This window comes from Mus caroli, unplaced genomic scaffold (genome assembly GCF_978045245.1).
Source record: "Mus caroli unplaced genomic scaffold, Mus_caroli_1 scaffold_4, whole genome shotgun sequence".
Taxonomy (NCBI): domain Eukaryota; kingdom Metazoa; phylum Chordata; class Mammalia; order Rodentia; family Muridae; genus Mus; species Mus caroli.
In genome coordinates this window covers 26579668-26597673 of record NW_028227259.1, presented here as the reverse complement: position 1 = coordinate 26597673, position 18006 = coordinate 26579668, and the positions used below count along the sequence as shown (strand labels likewise).

At 45.0% G+C, this 18006-nt stretch overlaps 1 pseudogene; it reads right to left on the bottom strand.

The window, feature by feature from the left end:
* Positions 1–9469: 9469 nt before the first annotated feature.
* Positions 9470–17216, bottom strand: LOC147005064 (chromatin remodeling regulator CECR2-like; annotated as a pseudogene).
* Between the last annotated feature and the right edge of the window lie 790 nt (positions 17217–18006).

The following is an 18006-nucleotide window of genomic DNA, read 5'->3' as shown; positions in this document are numbered from 1 at the left end:
GAAGGGAGGGAGGAAGGGAGGGAGGAAGAAAGGAAGGAAGGAAGGAAGGAAGGAAGGAAGGAAGGAAGGAAGGAAGGAAGGAAGGAAGGAAGGAAGGAAGGGAGGGAGGGAGGGAGGGAGGGAGGGAGGGAGGGAGGGAGGGAAAACATCAAACCCACTAGAGAAAACTGTGTAACACAAAATGGGGTTCAAACTGCATTCCTGGAGCAGAGACAGGTAAACACATCAATGAAGAAAATAAAGACCAAATGTTCCTAAGCATAGGCAGGCATGGTGCCTCACATCTGTAAGCCCAGCACTCTGGAGCCTGAGGCAGAAGATTAACAGTTCTGAGCTATTTGGTAAAATCCTATCTCCAGAACAATATTACCAAGCATAAATGTGACCACGGTGTGACAGAAAAGGAGTGTCAAATGGGAGTGCACTTGTTGATCACTGGTTCGGAGCAGGGGGGAACTGGCCTAGACTTAGAAATAAAATCAGCTAGCTATCTTTCACATGAATTCAAAACTTAATTCAGAAAATCCACAATTCCTTTGGAATTGGAGTGCACTTTTAAAAATAGCAACATTATGAGCTGAAAAATATTGAAATGTTTGACTCTATCAAATTTAAAATTTCACACTTTAAAAATGTCACAGTGCACTTGGAATGTAGCTCAGTGATTAGTACACACAAACACCACAAAAATAAACAAATAATCACAAAAATAGGAATAATAGCTGTAACAAATCAGTACATGATGCCTAGTGTCCCCACAACACAAAACTTGCCAAAAATGCAATTTAAAAAAATGGAAAAAAACATGAACAGCTAAGGAATGATGCTCAGGTTTACCCCTAAGCATAGAAATCAAATTCTAAATGCCAGGTAACTTTACATTCGCTGGAGCTGCCAGTGAGCAGAGACCAATACTGGATTCCTGAGAAGCCAGCTGCAGAGCAGCCACACAACCAGAGCAGCTCGGATCCCTGCTCGGGCAGGTGGGCAAGGCCACCCGTTCTGTATAATAGAAAAACTGGAAAATATTTGTGTTGCTAAAATGTTAGCTGGACCTAATGACCTATGTCTGTAATTCCAGCATGGGGAAGCTGAAGCAAGAGGAGTCTTCAAAAGGAGGCTAAATTTTATAGTCTCACTAGACTTGGCTTCAGAACTGCATACATTAGCAGTTATAGAAACTAAAGACAGCACTGAAGAGGTTTTCTTAAGATAATGCTGAAACGTTGTACGAAATTGCTTTAAAGATTCACAGCACAGTGGACCTTTATACATAGGACATAACGCTGAAACATAACACTATAATCTAGGCAGAAAATATCCACCAGAGGAAGGAACAGGAAGGAGGGGCTGAGACTGAGCCCGAAAGGTATCATCACAGACAGCTGTCATCTGTGAACCTCACTTCAGGTGACAGCATAGCAAGCAAGTTCACTTACACCAACTAAAACATTCCAAAGCCTGTGTCCCCTTCAGGCCAGCGCTGGCCAGCACTTCCTTATGGAGCACCTGACTGTATGTGTTTACTTAACAGGAAGAGGAAATGTTAGTGTGCTTTTGTGGGTGGGATCCGGGAGCTTTCCTGTATTTTCTCTTTCATTTAATTAAACAAGCCAAAATATTAAGGCTATATTTAATTTCATTGCATTAAAAATAACAGGCCAGGAGTAAGAGTACACATCTTTAATCTCAGCATCAGGAGAGCAGAGGCAGGTAAAGCTACGTGAGCTATAGGCATGGAGAGGTCCAGGCCAGCCAGGGCTACACAGTAAGATCCAGTTAAAGAAAGAACAGCAGCAGATGCTACCTCAGGCCCCTCTGCTGGGAACCACTCATCCCAGAATGCACCTAGTCTGAGCTGTTGGCAACTCCCCAGGATGCAGTGAGCACAGGGAACTCGCCCCCTCAACCCCGCCCTAGTCACTGTGCAGTTCACATTCTCTGTTCACTGCCCTCTCTCTTTACTGTGGTGCTCACCCCACTCTCCTCAGCTTAAGCCTTGCACAACAACCTCAAAGCAAAAATAGGAAAAATAAATAAATAAAGTTAAAACAATGAGGCCAAGACTACACAAAATCTTCAAAAAGTGAGGCCTGGACAGATCTACTGACAGTATAGTTCAAGTAGCCAGGCCCTGATGGAAGCCCTCAGGAGCCTGTAAGCATTCCTGATGTGCAAATTGAGGTTCCCTAGGAAGACAATGCAGTCTATCCAGACTCAATCCCATCTACTGCCATGGATGGGGGCTCAGCTTCCACCTGTCCAAGTCCACATCCAGCCTGCAGCCCCTTGGATCACAGACTTGCTTCTGCCCTGATGCCTGCCCTCCCTCCCTCCCTCCCTCCCTCCCTCCCTCCCTCCCTCCCTCTCTCCCTCTACTCCTCTTCTTATCTTCCTCCCTTCTTCCTCTTTCTCTCTCTCCTGCACTATGGGACATGAGTCTGGTGCAAGCCAGGCCAGCCCCAGATCCATCCCTCCTGAAGCCACTTCAGCACACACATCTTCAAACCAGTCTTGTAAATGAGAACTCTGCAAACAGAAACCTCAGCACAAAAGCGAGCAGTGGGTGAATGAATGGTCCAGGGTGACTGAGGCCTTCACCTACCTCAACACCCACATGTCTGCCCTAACACCTTCAACTGTGTTTCTAGCAAGGCTCTCCCATAAGAATGGCAGCCAACAATACCATGGTTTGGGGCTAGAGAGATGCCCAGTGTTTCAGAGTACATACCAGTCTTACAGAGGATTTGAATTTGTCTCTCAGCACCCATCTCAGGTGGCACAGAACTGCCTATAAATCCAGTTCCAAGGGACATGATATCCTCTTCTGACAAAGAAAGGAGTTTGAAGGGATCAAGAACAGGCATGCTGCTAATGAAGTCCAGGTGACAATCACCTCCCATAGCAATGCTCAGAGTAAGCAGCCCTTCCCAGGAAGTGGGTGATGGTCTACAAGAAGACACTAAAACCATTACAACACCTCATACACAGAACTGGGCTGCTTTCAAAGCTGAGGAACACAAGCCTTGAGAACCCAAGGGAGAGCTTTACTTACATGACGGGATAATGAACTGTGGTTCAGTGTTGTCTGCTGTCTTGATCCCTTCAAACTCCTTTCTTTGTCATTGGCTTTCTAGTTTCACATCTGGAGGCTACCAGGGGGCTTTTCATTATTTTCTAAGTGTTCTAACTACCTGGATCTGTCTCTCTAGTTCCTTAAGGCTGATCTGTAAACTTAAGGAAACACAGTTTCATGGCCTGGCTGAGTGTCAATCCCATGGCATCAGTCACTGTTGAAACATTTTTTGTTTATTTGTTTGTTTGATTGATTGTTTGTGGCAATGAAAGAGGCCTATGATTACCCTTTCCATACCATTTAGCCAAGCTTGGTGTACCTAAAAGCACAAAGTCATCAACACAGGTTTAGAAGGCAACGCTCCAAACCACACCCCACTCATGCTGTCATTATAAGCTCACCAAGTCTAGAATATTCCCTTGAAGTTAAACACACACACACACACACACACACACACACAGAGAGAGAGAGAGAGAGAGAGAGAGAGAGAGAGAGAGAGAGAGAGAGAGAGAGAGAGAGAGACTGTGCTACCTGAGAATTATTTGAAAGTAGTTGCAAAGTTTACAGTATTAGCTTGTTGGTCCAGAATAGAAGCATAAATAATATTCCTGTCTTTACCTCCGACCCTTGACTCTCAGCAAGCTTTCATATTTTTCTGACCTTCACAAGAACACAAAGAAGATACAGTTGTCCCAGTTTTGCAGACCAAAGAACTGGGGCACTGAAAAGCTAAGCTACCCAAACTAAAGAGCTGGTGAAATGCAGAAAAGAACCTATGCCTGAGCTGCAGCTACCTCAGCATGGGCTCTGTGCCAAGGCCTTACTTCCTCACTCCCTAAACTTTTGGACTGACTACAGAATCTTCTTAAACTGCCATGGCATATGTGTAGACACAGCCCCTGCCATCTCCTGAGGATGCGACAGGAGCATCTCTTTCCCATCTCCATTCAGGAGAAAGAAGCCCACTTTCTGTCAAGATACTCTGATAGATTCCAAAAGCCTGTACGAAAACAACTGCCAAAATACTACTTTCTGTTCCAAAAGCATTCGATAATCTCCTAACTATAAAGGGGAGGATTGTAAAACATCACTCGGACCAACTGCTGGAAGGGTACACAGAAAAGCAGTCTCAGGAGCTTGAGGAGTCTGAGGGCCCCAACTCAGCTGATCCCAGCTGATCCCAGCTCTCATTGCAGACAGCCTTTGCTTAGAGTGGACAAAACCCTCCCTGGGACTACAAAGAAATAATGAATTTGTTCTCATTTACAGATTATTTCAAGATGTTTGATATTAAATGCTTCCACTTGACATTTCTAAATCTTCTTAATTTTATGATTTTTTTAAAAAATATACTTTTCCCTATGCTGACTTTGGTATTTTAAAAAAACATATCAAGTAATACACACAAGCTGGCTACCCTTGTACCATACCTATTGTCCATCCTCCATGGAGTGTGAGTTCTTCAGACTACAGGAGAGGGAAAGGCCAGACCCCTACCACACTAGACCACAAACCCAGGAGTGTATAACCAGGGATCTATAACTGCAGATACATTGTAGCAGAGAATGGCCTAGCTGAAAGCAATGGGAGGAGAGGCCCTTGGTCCTGTGGATGTTTGATGATCCAGTGTAGTGTGTTTCTCAATCAGTAGGGCAAGAAAGGGACGGGGTGTGAAGGAGAATCCTCATCCAGGCAGAGTGGAGGCTGAGAGTGCAGATTGTAGTTTGAGGGGTTAGTGGAGAGTAACCAGGAAGTGGCATATTATGTGAGATATAATCCAATGGAATGATTAATAAATACATTTTTAAAACACACACATATTCCAGGCATTTAATTTTTACCAGTGAAGACTCAGTACCCAGCTCATAGTGTCAGGGAAAGCACCTAGCTGACCCTCCTACCCTGATGAACTCCCAGTAGGAAAGCATTCTTTATCCCTGTCCACACTGTCTTAAATATCCTTCAACTTAAAGTACTTCTTTCTGAGGCCAGACAGTAGTGGTACATGCCTTTAATCCCAGCACATGGGAGGCAGATTTCAGAGTTTGAGGCCAGCCTGGCCTAAAGAACAAGTTCCAGGACAGCTAGGGCTATACAGAGAAACCCTGTCTCAACCCCCCTGCACGCCACCCCCAAAAAAGGCCATTCTTCTGTTTAGTTATATTCATTCCCTATCAACTGGTAGGTTGCTCTACTTCTGGAAGTGGTGTTGACTTTATTTTGCTTTGCAATAAATGTGTGAGATAGGGATGAGCCATAGGACAAAAATGTACACTGAACAGAAAGCTCTTGGATTACAGGTCTGTGCTAGGGCTGAGCTACACCATAAAAAGTTTTTTATTCTTTTTTTCTTTCAGAAATTAACACAATCTTGGGGATTACAATGTGACCAAATATCCTGCAGTATAAATTAACCATATTCCCTCCCTTATAGAAATCAAGCTCTCTGACAAGTATCCTGGTAGTTTCCAGGCATGTCTGAGTGCATCATCATGGGAACACATGATTCCAAGGACATTAGAAATGGGTTCTTGAAGCTGTTTCACATGGCAAATAGAAACCTAAAAAACACCAAGCCATCCCTGATCCTTATCATAAGGGATAAATTCCCCTTCCCCCTTGTCACATAATTCATGGCAAGATATCACCATTCTTGACCTTGGCTCAGTGTACTATGTGCTGCTGAATGGAAGTGTTTCTGTCCAAGGGTCAACAAACAAACCACAGAAACACTGAATTCAGTTAAACAGGGAAGGTTTATTGAATGCACACCCCATGACAGAACAACCAGGGCAACAGCTGAAAACTGTATGCTAGATATTTCTTAGGGCCAGCTCCTTGAAAAAAAACCACAAAGAGCTCATGAACAGGGGCTAGAAATGCTGCCCTTACTCAAGCCTATTTAAACATAACAGTTCATATTGATCTTGAATTTGAAAGGTCTTATATGAAACATATAGATGTGGAAATTTATAAGGTTAACAACCGTCATAACATACAGAACATAACAGAGTACATGGCCGGCATAACCCTGCTCTGAGTTAAGATTTTGTTTCATTTTGTTTTACATAAATGACTGGTTTCTTAGTTAGGGTTTTACTGTTGTGAACAGACACCATGACCAAGGCAAGTCTTATAAAAACAACATTTCAATGGCGCTGGATTATAGGGTTAGAGGTTCAGTCCATTATCATCAAGGTGGGAGCATGGCACAAGCAGAGCTGAGAGTTCTACATCTTCATCCAAAGGATGCAGGTGGAAGACTGACTTCCAGGCACCTAAGGTGAGAGAATTAAGCCCACATCCACAGTGACACACTTACTGAACCAGGTCACACCTATTCCAACAAGGCCACACCTCTAAATGGTGCCACTCCCTGGTGCAAGAATATACAAACCATTGATTTCCACTCCCTGTCCCCCATAGATTTGTTCAAACACATGAGTCTATGGGGGCCATACTTAAACATTACATAATGTAAAATGCATATAGTCCAACTTTTAAAACCCTCATAGTCTATAGCTGTCTCAACAATAGTAAAAGTCCAAAGTTCAAGGTCTCTTCTGAGATTCATCCAATCACTTCACTGTAATCCCCATGAAAGACATGAAACCAGCTGGGTAAACTCCAAACACTGCATCTCCAAGATGTCAAAGTGGTCTTCAGATCTCCACTCCTTTTTCATCTTTGTTGACTGCAACAAACTGCTATATTCTCAGCTGGTTCAACTCCCTGTTTGCAGCTTTCCTTAGCATGTATCCCATGGCTCTGGCATCTTTAACATCTTTGAGTCTCCAAGGTAATTTCAATGATACAGCTTCTTTTTTTTTTTTTTTTTTTTTAGATTTATTTATTTTATTTTATGTGAGTACACTGTAGCTGTCTTCAGACACTCCAGAAGAGGGCATCAGATCTTGTTACGAATGGTTGTGAGCCACCATGTGGTTGCTGGGATTTGAACTCCTGACCTTCAGAAGAGCAGTCGGTGATCTTAACCACTGAGCCATCTCACCAGCCCGTGATACAGCTTCTTGTTTCAGCGTCTCAGATTCCACTTGATCTTTTTGGCTCCTCAGTTCTCCACCTCTGCCCTCTGTAGAACTCTAAGCTCAGGTTGATCCACTCCACTACAGCTGCTATTCTTGGTGATCATCCCATAGTACTGACAAATCCAATACACAAGGGTGTTCCACTCCAAATATGCTTCACCAATAGCCTCTCATAGGCTCTCTTCATGGTGCCAAGCCTTAAATTCTTTTCATGATACCCTCAGTCCTGGGCCTTCAACTACAGCAGAGGCTACACCTTCTCCAGTGGCCTTCCATGATCTCTCACAATGCCAAGCCTCAGCTGTTCTTCATGATACCTCATGCTTTCAAAGCCAGTACCACCTGGGTGACTCTTCCACATTACCAAGTCCAGAAGCTGCATGAAGTACAACCTTGGCTGTCTCTGGAACACAGCTTCTTTGTGCTCCCAGAAAACAATTCCCAGATTTCACCTCAGTGATGCTGGACTCTTCTTAATCATTGCTAATTTCTTAGCTCCAAATAACCAACATCAACTGTCCCAGTAGTTCCTTCCATTCCTAACTGTAGAGCCAGAGTCACATGGCTGAAGGTGCGGAGTTCTGCTGCTTACAGGAACTAGAACATGACTCCCTTTTTCTATCACATTATCACTAGCTTTATTTTCCAAATCCTTCCCTGCCTAAACTTGGCTAACAGGCCTGTCTGTCTCCTGGGATTTAAGGTGTGCACCACCATGCCTGTATCTAAATTTAGCTGGGTAGAGTCTTACCCGAAGATCCCACTCCCTTAATCTGTTGCCTCCTAGAACAGAGGATTTTGCTCCATTTCACTTCCTGTTAACCCTTTAATACTCAAACCATGTATTTTATATTTTTCCTTTCTAAGCTTGCTATGCTTGTTCAAACTTGTCTTCCTAAGACTTAAGCAGAGGACAAACGCTCTGCTGGGCTTTTTTGAAACTTCCCTTGTCAATGCAATTAATCTGAGGCTCTTCCCCTTAGTCTCAGGCAGACTTTTCAGTCTAGGGCAAAAAGTAGCCACATTCTTCACCAAAATACCACAAAAACAGCCTTTCTGTCGCAGTCTGAAATCCTTCTCCTTTGAAAATTCTTGGGTCAGGTCAACACAGTTCAAATTACTCCCAGCAACAAAGTCTTCCATATTCCAACTAGGATGACCCATTAAGCCAATTTTAAAGCATTCCACTGTGTTCCAAATCCAAAGTCTCAAAATCCACATTCTTTCAAATGAAAGCATGGTCAGGCCTATCCCAGCAATGCCCCATTCCCTGGTACCAACTTTTGTCTTTATTTTTCCAAACCTGTGCAATTCATTTCTTGAGACTAACATACATAACAAACCTGAGTAGTCACTTTCACAAAATGTGATTTGTGCTAGAAAGGGTTGTATGATGCCTTCTAGATCACAGGCCTGACAGGCCCATGAAAAAGCCACTTCATCTTCTAATAAGTAAAACACTCTAGATTCCAAATTCCTGTCTTACAACTCTCTGGTAGAGCTGGTGGAAAATCAGAAAGGAAAATGCTTTCCCAAGTCCAGAACTTAGCGCAACAGAGTGAGAACAGCCTGTCCTATGGCTGCAACACTCAGGAAAGCCCTATGACAGCACAGTCCAACCAACTGTGAAATGAATGCTGAGGAGGACATGTTGTCTCTGAGGTCTGCTGGAGAGGAAACAAGTTAAGTGTCATATATAAGCTGCAGTCTTCTCGTTCTCTTCTCCAAGTTCCTCAGGCATTTAGTGTGACCTGACTGTACAAAGACAGAGACTCTTCCAGTACAGTATTCTGGCCATATCGAGGAAGGACTCCCAACTCTTCCATGTGCCCATTGACTGTCCCACTATATATACAATACATTAACCCCCCAAAAAAATAATTTACAAAAGGCAACATGAAACTTCTATAAACTGGACCCAGCTCCAAAAACATTAATAGTACACATAGTCCCTTCCCCAAATATATACCAGAGATTAGCTGCTCATGAAAGTTTAAAAGCACCACTCCAGCTTTACATGTACCCTCCACCCAAGTTTAAAGTGATTTTTCCCGGAACAAGAGTCTTGGGATTTGGAGAAGCCAGCAAGAACTCCAGGTACATTGCTCTGTCTAAGTTTGTCAGCTGTGCTGATGATCCCAGCTACAGGCCAGCCTGTCATCTAAATAGTGTGCACCTAAGTTCTATGCTGTTCAGCTCTGAGGAAGGCTTGATTTACAGTGAAGAGGTGGAACAGGACAACAAAACAGACATGCACAGCAGTCATTCCTCCAAATCGGCCAGGCCTGCCTTCCAGTCTCCACATTCAGCCGTCCACCTCATTGGGGCTTAGTTGCTCCCTGGACTAGCTCTGATCCAGAGGAAGTGTTGGGGTCTTATGCAGCTACAACTGTTCTGGTGAGGCCTCAGGCGCCCGGGTCTTTGGGAATAAGGACTGTGAATGGACTGGATGCATTTGCAATCCTGGTATTTTGTGTACTTCTTGAAATTAGCCTCTTAATCTGCTTCCAGTGACAGTCTGCTCCATCATTGAAGCCTGAATGTGACCTAGGCCCTCTTCCTGACAGCAGTAGAGGGAACCCTCTAGGAGAGGCCATTGGGTTGGGTGGTTACAGGGTGGGGATGTGGATGGGCAGGCACAGAGGATGGGTATGCCCTGGGCTGAAAATGACTGGCTGATTGCTGAGGAGTGTATGGAGACCTTGTCTGCAGCATCACCCTGTGGGGTTGGAAAGCAGATGAACCAAAAGTCATTCCTGAACTCAGGGATGGTGGTGGAGTTCCATAAAGATAGTCAGTGGTTGACAGTGAGTTCTGCTGCTTATTAGATGCATTATGGTTGTTAGATCTAGATTTTCTTTGGGACTCTCTGGCCTCTCCACAGATTCATCCATCTTTTCTTCTTCTGGACCAGAATTGTGTCCATCAGGAGGAACAACTTTAGCAGTCACTGCATCCATTTGAGTTGGAGGAGTTAAGGCAGAATTTAGTGTCTCACAACCTTGCAGACTAGACAGGACATTCTTCTCTGGGTAGAGGGAGCATGGAAGGTGACTCTCTGGAGGTCCTCTTGGACTTCTAAGAGAAGAGAGAGATCTCTGCCAATCAGAAAAGCCCTGTGGACATGTATAATGAGGAGCCACTGATAGGGGTGGTAGGAAGGCTGAGAAGAAAGAAGGCTGGTAGGTATATCTCATTCCTTGCTGAGGATGGTACCTAGGAAAGAGTCCAGGTTGGGGACCATTATCCTGGAACCCCCTGGGAGGAAAGGACTGAGGCTGTGATCCTGAGGACTTTCCTCCCATCATAGAGCCCAAGCCTTGCAAACTTGGACTCATAGAGTACTGTGTAGCTGAGTTAGAGTATTCTATGCCAGGCATGTATAAGGGAGAAAACAGGTTCACAGTGCCTACCATCAAACTGGGATCTGTGCAAGGAGGTGTAGTTGCATTCGGTCCTGTACATGGCACAGCTTTTTGTAATGTTTTATCCCTGGGGCAGAGTGGCTTTTCTGAACCACTACCATCAAGGCCTTTCCCTCTGACTTACTGGGAGATGCTTCACCAACGGCCCCATGTTCAGGTAGATTCCCCATCTCTGCCACTATGGAAAGGTCTCACAAACAGCCTTGCACAGCTGGGCTGCTGTAGCTATTGTCCAAAGGCCAGGTGTTCTTGTTCTTTGATGTGTTATAAGTGTCTGCAGAGTCTGAAGCATCACTTTGAAGTCGGGAGTCCTCTGTTTCCCTTTCTTGTGGTGAGCTTTGCCTGGTACAGCTGGCTTGCAAGGGAGGTGCTGGGTGAGGTAGTTGTTTGAGGTATTCGCCCTCTGAAGAACAAATGCTTGCTGCTTTCTCTTCATGTCCAGGCAAAGGCTCTGGGTCTTCCTCAGGCTCTTGTGTTTCAGTCATCTCCTGTGTACTCCCAGGGTTGTCCAATGCAGGCTTGGGCGATGAAACACATACTGATGATGAATAAGCTACCTGTGGAAAGGGACCAGGTAACTGGGGAAGAGTGGGCTGGAGGTGGTGGTAAGGCACACCTGGGGGACAGACTCGGGAGGAGAGCTTCTGCATGGCAATCGTTTCAGGGATGTCCATCATGGATTCCCCTTCTTGTGTCCCCCGGAGGACCAGGGAGGGTCCTCTGATTCGAGGACTTGGTGCTGGAGTTGGAGGTGTCTGCAAACCATGTCCGTCAGACTTACAGGGTGGCTGCATATACCCCGAGGAAGGAATTCCATGAGGTAGAAACCTTGATGTTTCGTCCACTGGTTGGGTGGGATAGGTTGTCTCATCACTCGGCCACCTATCAAATGATCAAGGGTATTAGGGTGGTGAGAGAATTCTGGCCCAAATTTGGGTTTTTCATCTGGACCCAAGCGTCTAGGGTTGGTAGTACCATGGTTCAGATTCCAAAATGCAGGGTGTACTCGATTTAGATCCTTGTATGAATGATAAATATGACCGGGAGGAATTGATCTTGTGGCCACTGCTTGGGTAGCTGGCAGGGGCAGCGCATTCGCCCTGTCCCTCTGTAGCAGTCCCAACCTCTGTCTTAGTTAGGGTGTTACTGCTGGGAAAAGACACTATGACCATGGCAAGTCTTATAAAAACAACATTTCATTGGGGCTGGTTTACAGGTTCAGAGGTTCAGTCCATTATCATCAAGATTGGCAGCATCCAGACAGGCATGGGACAAGCAGAGCTGAGAGTTTCACATCTTCATCCAAAGGCTGCTAGTGGAATACCCATTTCCGGGCACCTAGGGTGAGGGTATTAAGCGCACACCCACAGTGACACACATACTCCAACAAGGTCACACCTATTCCAACAATGCTACCCCTCCAAATGGTGCCACTCCCTGGTACAAGAGTATACAAACCATCACAACTTGGAAGCATATTACAGCAACAGCATGAAATAGACTGACGGCTGCCTTGTAACAAATTTCCTACAGGTATGGTAAGGGGGCAAGCCTCATCCGAGAGAACTTTGTATCATTAGGAAAGATGTCTGCATGATGTTAGCATGTTTATACAAGGTCCATGGCCTCAACAGGAGCTCTTTGGAAGGAGGACAGAGAATGTGTTTTTTACTTTAAATAAAGGGCCTCAGCACTGTTGCTCAGACTGGTAAGTGCCCATTTCATCTCACTCTATCGATGCAGAGGAACCCAAGTTGTCCTCCCACATTCCCTTTGAGTCAGGTATAGGCACAAAAAGACCAGGACGCAGAGCTGGTGTCCAAGTCCTCAGATATGCTCAATTATCAAGTAATGTTTAAACAAATACAGTGTGGTCACTTATTATTGATAGTCTTCACATCTTACTGAGGGCACCAACTGCTTGACAACAACCAACTCTCTAAACAGTCTGCGCCCTGGGACATATATCAAGATCAATCTGGCATGGAGTTGCATGAACACTTTCTTGTACTGAACATAGAAAGGTGGAGGTAGAAGTATGATGTATGCTGAATTGGCCACCAAGTTCACATTGTGTTCCTGGATTTCATCTCAGGACAAGGATGTGGAGAGTCTCTGATGGCTTCTGTCTAGCCCCTTGAAAGGTTCTCTGAGCTTGGCTGCAGCTCTTAATACTTCCTGCTGGGTCAGCAACACTAAAGGAAGCTAAGATTTTCATCGGCACAGTATCATGCTAGCAGCAATGTATATTATCAGTTGTTCAGATGATGATACTCACTTTCATTTGTTCTTAATGTGAGCTTAGGGAAACAGAGAACATGGTCCTTAGAATGGAAAGATCATTTTTACTTCTCCATCTTCCCAGAAAGAAAGACTGGAAGGGATAAAATGGTAAGTGCTTTATAGTAGACAAGACTTGGTAAGTGAGGCCTTGGATGTAGCATGTGTTTCAGTGTTATTTTCTGAAACAAGGTCTCAAATACCCCATGTGGACCAGGTTAACCTTGAGTTCACACAATTGTGCTTCCAATTTCCTATATTTGGGCTTCCAAGTGTGGCCTCCACGTACTGTGAAAACAGAACTAGTCATTGTGAGAGATCTGGATAATCTAATGCTAAGGCATGTACATCACAGTATAGCAAAAGCCATTGTGTTCTGTCTGCCCCCTATTTTAGATCGTTGCTGTCATATGACAGCCAATCATCAACACAGAAAAACAAATTGACTCAGAGCAAAGTAATGGTGTCCAAATCCTGTTGTGTTCTGTATGAGGTTTGTTAATCTTATAATGGTCCATAAACCATTCCATGGGACCCCTCAAATTAAGGGTCAATATGCAGTTATATCTACAATGGCCTGATCTGAACACACCACTGGATACTTCACTAACTTTAAATGAACTAATTTCTTTTTTTCATTTGTTTTTGTTTGTTTGTTTATTTTGGTTTTGGGGTTTAGGGTTTTGTTTTCTTGTCTTTATAATTTAACTAAGATAGATTTTTGAGGCTATAGCTCAACCCCAAAACTTGAGCTATGGTTCTGATCAATCAACTTTAGGGTCTGCATTTAATGAATCATTCATGTTTGACTGAGATACAGGAGGTCAGGAAATCTAAAAAAATAAAAGGGGGGTGGAAGGATGAGGAACAGGGAATAGACCTTTGAGGCTCTCAGACATCAGGGAGATAGAACTTGTAGAGACCACCTCCAGTAGATAGGTATGTCTCCCCCACATCCCCCAAACCCCAACAAGACCACTGGCAATGCTCTCTGTCAAGGAATGTTGCCATCCACCCATCTCAAGGATTTTAACCAAGAAATGTTCCTGAGAAAAGGACTAACAGGGACAAGAAATGGAGCAGAGACTGAAGGAAGGGCCATCCAGGAACTTCCCTACCTGGGGATCCATCCTGTCTTCAGACACCAAACCAGACACTGTTCCTGTGGTCAAGAGGTGCTTGCAGACAAAAACCTGGAGTGAAGGTTCTTTGGGAGGTGTGGCCAGCAACTGACCATTGGAGCCAACTATTAGACTGAGCATTGCAGGAGCATGCAGAGAAGCTGGAGGTGAAGAGGGGAATGGAATCCTATTGAAAAACAACTTCTGCTGGCAGGACCACCCAGTGCTCCTAGACACTAGACCACAACCCAGGAGTGTATAAGCAGGGATCTATAACTCCAGATACATTGTAGCAGAGAATGGCCTAGCTGAAAGCAATGGGAGGGGAGGCCCTTGGTCCTGTGGAGGTTTGATGCTCCAGTGTAGTGGGTTTCTCAATCAGTAGGGCAAGAGAAGGAGGGTGGGTGAAGGAGAATCCTAATTCAGACAGAGTGGAGGCTGAGAGTGCAGATGTAGTTTGAGGGGTTAGTGGAGGGTAACCAAAAGTGGCATATCATGTGAGATATAATCCAATGGAATGATTAATAAATACATTTTTAAAACACACACATAAGCCAGGCATTTAATTTTACCAGTGAAGACTCAGTAACCAGCTCAGAGAGGCAAGGAAAGCACCTAGCTAACCTTCCTACCCTGATGACCTGCCAGTAGGAAAGAATTCTTTATCCCTCTCCACACTATCTTAAATATCCTTCAACTTAAAGTCCTTCTTTCTGAGGCCAGACACTGGTGGTACATGCCTTTAATTCCTGCACTAGGGAAGCAGAGGCAGGCATATTTCAGAGTTTGAGGCCATGAGGTAGAAAGCTTGACTGTTTAGTCCACTGGTTTGGTGGGATAGGTTGTCTCATCACTCTGGCATCCATCACATGACCAATGGTATGAGGGTGGTGAGAAAGTCCTGTCCCCAGGTGGGGCTTCTCTACTGGCCCCAAACATCCAGAGTTTATAGTACCATGGTTCCCATTCCAAACAGCAGGGTGTCCTCGATTTAGATACTTGTATGAATGATAAATATGACCGGAAGGAATTTCAGAGCTTTCAGGAAAGTCTGGAGGTCGGGCTGGAGTCCCACCATGCCTTGAAGGAATAAATCCTGCCTAGAATGGAGCTGGTGGATCCATGTTTCCAACTTGACTGGGACAATTCATCTGCCCAAGCTGTAAGGATGGGACGTGTGACCCCATATTGGAAAGGTCTGGAGCACTGAGCAGGGATCCACAATGGTTACTAATTCCAACTGGAGCCTGTATAGCAAAGGTTGTGTGTTGCAAGGGCTCCCCTGGGGGGCCCCTCTGGAATTTGAGAGGTGCCAAGTACATTGACGGGATCTGATCCTTGAAGAGAGCCAAACGTTCCTGGTGCTGCTGGCTTCATCTGGTTTAAAGGGGATGCTTGGCTAGGCACCCTACCACAATGCAGGGGGCAAGAAAAGCCTTGACCATTTGATGTGCGGACCTCTGGAGGGAGTTTATGGAACTGCTGCTCTGATTGTCCCCTGAGGAGGCAGCTCATTGTGTCAGGGGCAATGATTTTCCCCCATTCTTTACTGGTGGCTGTTTCCTGCAGTAAACATCTGTGTTCCTTGAGTGAGTCCAATCATGGCTTCCACTATTTCTGCCAGACCGACTCCTTCTTTTTTCCCGTTTTTCAACCTCTTTGATCCAAAATTCTTCATCTGTGTCTCCATCTTCACCAGGAAAATGTTTTGTCATGGCCCGATGGAAACACTGCTCTAAATTGTCAGACATCTTGGTATATTCATTACTGTCACCATTGTATTTTAGGCAATTTTTGAACATGGTCTTCGTGACATTTACAAATTCCTCCTTGGTACAATATGAACCTCCATTTAATTTCTACTCCATGTTTGAAATATCTATGGGGGTCTTAATAATCTGGTAATAGTTGGGGGCATAAGATTCATCAACAACTTCCACGAAGGGCCAGGAATCCTTGTGAGCCTTCACCACATCTAGAACTTTTACATGGCTGTGAAATCGTCATCCAATTCAAAGAGGTCCTTGGCCTTCTTCCATTCCCTCATAGGAGAATTCAGATCCAAATGGGAAAGTTCTGGGGGTAGCTCCTTGCCTTTAGCCAATAGCCATGCTCATTCTTCCCTGAGCTTTCTCCTCTTAGTCCGGACTTCCACTGCCTTGATCTTTTTCCTCCTTTTCCTGCCTTCTCTCTTCCTTTAACATGTGCTCTTACTCCTTCTGCACTGCAAGAAGGATCTGTCATTCCTCCTCCTCCCCCCTGTGCTTCTGTTTTTTTATCTTGGTGAGCATGGGAGTTTCCTCTAGCTTGATGAATTGGATGGGCAGGTGGACAGATATAAACCTGTGTTGCAGCTCTGGCTTTGTGCCCTGTGGACGTTTTCCATTCTGAGCAATCATGTTGCAGATTTCAGGCAGGAAGTCCTGCTAAGGAGCTTGTAGAGTTGCTGCTCTTGGAGAGAGGTTGGCTCACAGGAAGCTCTCAGTAACCTGTCTCCATTTTTCTGTTAGACACAGGAGCCACCATGTACCTTGGCCTGGCCCTCCGGATCCATTTCTTGTGTGTAGGTCAGATGTCAAGGAGTTTTCTTCCTGCTTTTCACTGGATATAATCACCTCCTGTAGTTTTTTTTTCGTTTTGCAGGCCTTCCTCTTCTTTTGTCTGTTTTTCCAGGAACATTTGAAACATTTTTTTTTTTTTTTTTTTTGCCTTTCACTTTCCCTGCTCAAGGAGAGTTCTCCATTGGACCTTCCGTGTACTGGGACTTCTTTGTACATTCGTGTGCCATAGAAGTACCAGTACAGTGCACCTGAATTGTCTTCACCTAGAGGTTCAACTCGGAGACTGTCTGCATCCAGACCCTTGAGAAGATCAAAGACATCATCCCCTACAGGCCGGTAATCACAGAGGAGATGCAGGCTCTCTACTCGATTATGCAGAGGAAGGTTTGGAAAATGGCTTCTCTCAGAGGATTGGGCTTTCCTTCTTCAAGTTCACAACCGTAGTTAATGATATCTTCCAAGTAGCTGAGGAATGTCTGAGACATGATATCTCTTTGCTAATAGCAGCCTTGAAGCAGGCAGGCAATCAGATCACTGATAAATTCCAAGTCATCTCTGTGAAGAGCTGCCTCTAACTCCTCGATCTCGAAGTTGAGCAGGCATAAGGCCTTGTGAAAGAACAAGCAGAATTGCGAGATGGCTGGGACTTCCCACCAGGAGCAGAGCATGCCCAGCATGGCCATGCAGCCTTCCTCTGGGCACATCTCCCTGCTGGGATCACTCACTCACTCTTGCTTGCTTCACTTTTGCTTTCTCGCTCCAACTCTGGCCATGTAGCAGTGCCTCTCACTCAGAAAATGGCAGCTTCCTCAGCTTCACAAAAGCTCAAGCAGAGGCCGGCCGGGGGGGGGGGGAGGGGAGCAGCTGGCAAACTCGCTCAAGCAGCTGCGTGCTTGCCCCCTCCCTCAATGGCTGTCCCAACTTCTGTCTTAGTTATGGTTTTACTGCTGTGAACAGACACTATGACTAGGGCAAGTCTTATAAAAACATTTCATTGGGGTGGGCTTACAGGTTCAGAGGTTCAGTCAATTAACATCAAGCGTGGCAGCATCCACACAGGCATGGCACGAGCACAGCTGAGAGTTCCACATCTTTATCCAAAGGCTGCTAGTAAAAGAACTATTTCCAGGCACCTAGTGTGAGAGTATTAAGCCCACACCCACAGTGACATGAGTACTCCAAACAGGTCACACCTATTCCAACAATACTACCCCATCAAATGGTGCCACTCTCTGGTACAAGAGTATACAAACAATCACAATTTGGAAGCTTATTACAGCAACAGCATGAAATAGACTGACTGCTTCCATGAAACAAATTTCCTACAGATATGGTAAGGGGGCAAGCCTTACCAGAGAGAACTTTGTATTATTAGGAAAGGTGTCTACATGATGTTAGCATGTTTATACAAGGTCCATGGCCTCAACAGGAGCTCTTTGGAAGGAGGACAGAGAGTGTGTTTTTTACTTGAAATAAGGGGCCTCAGCACAGTTG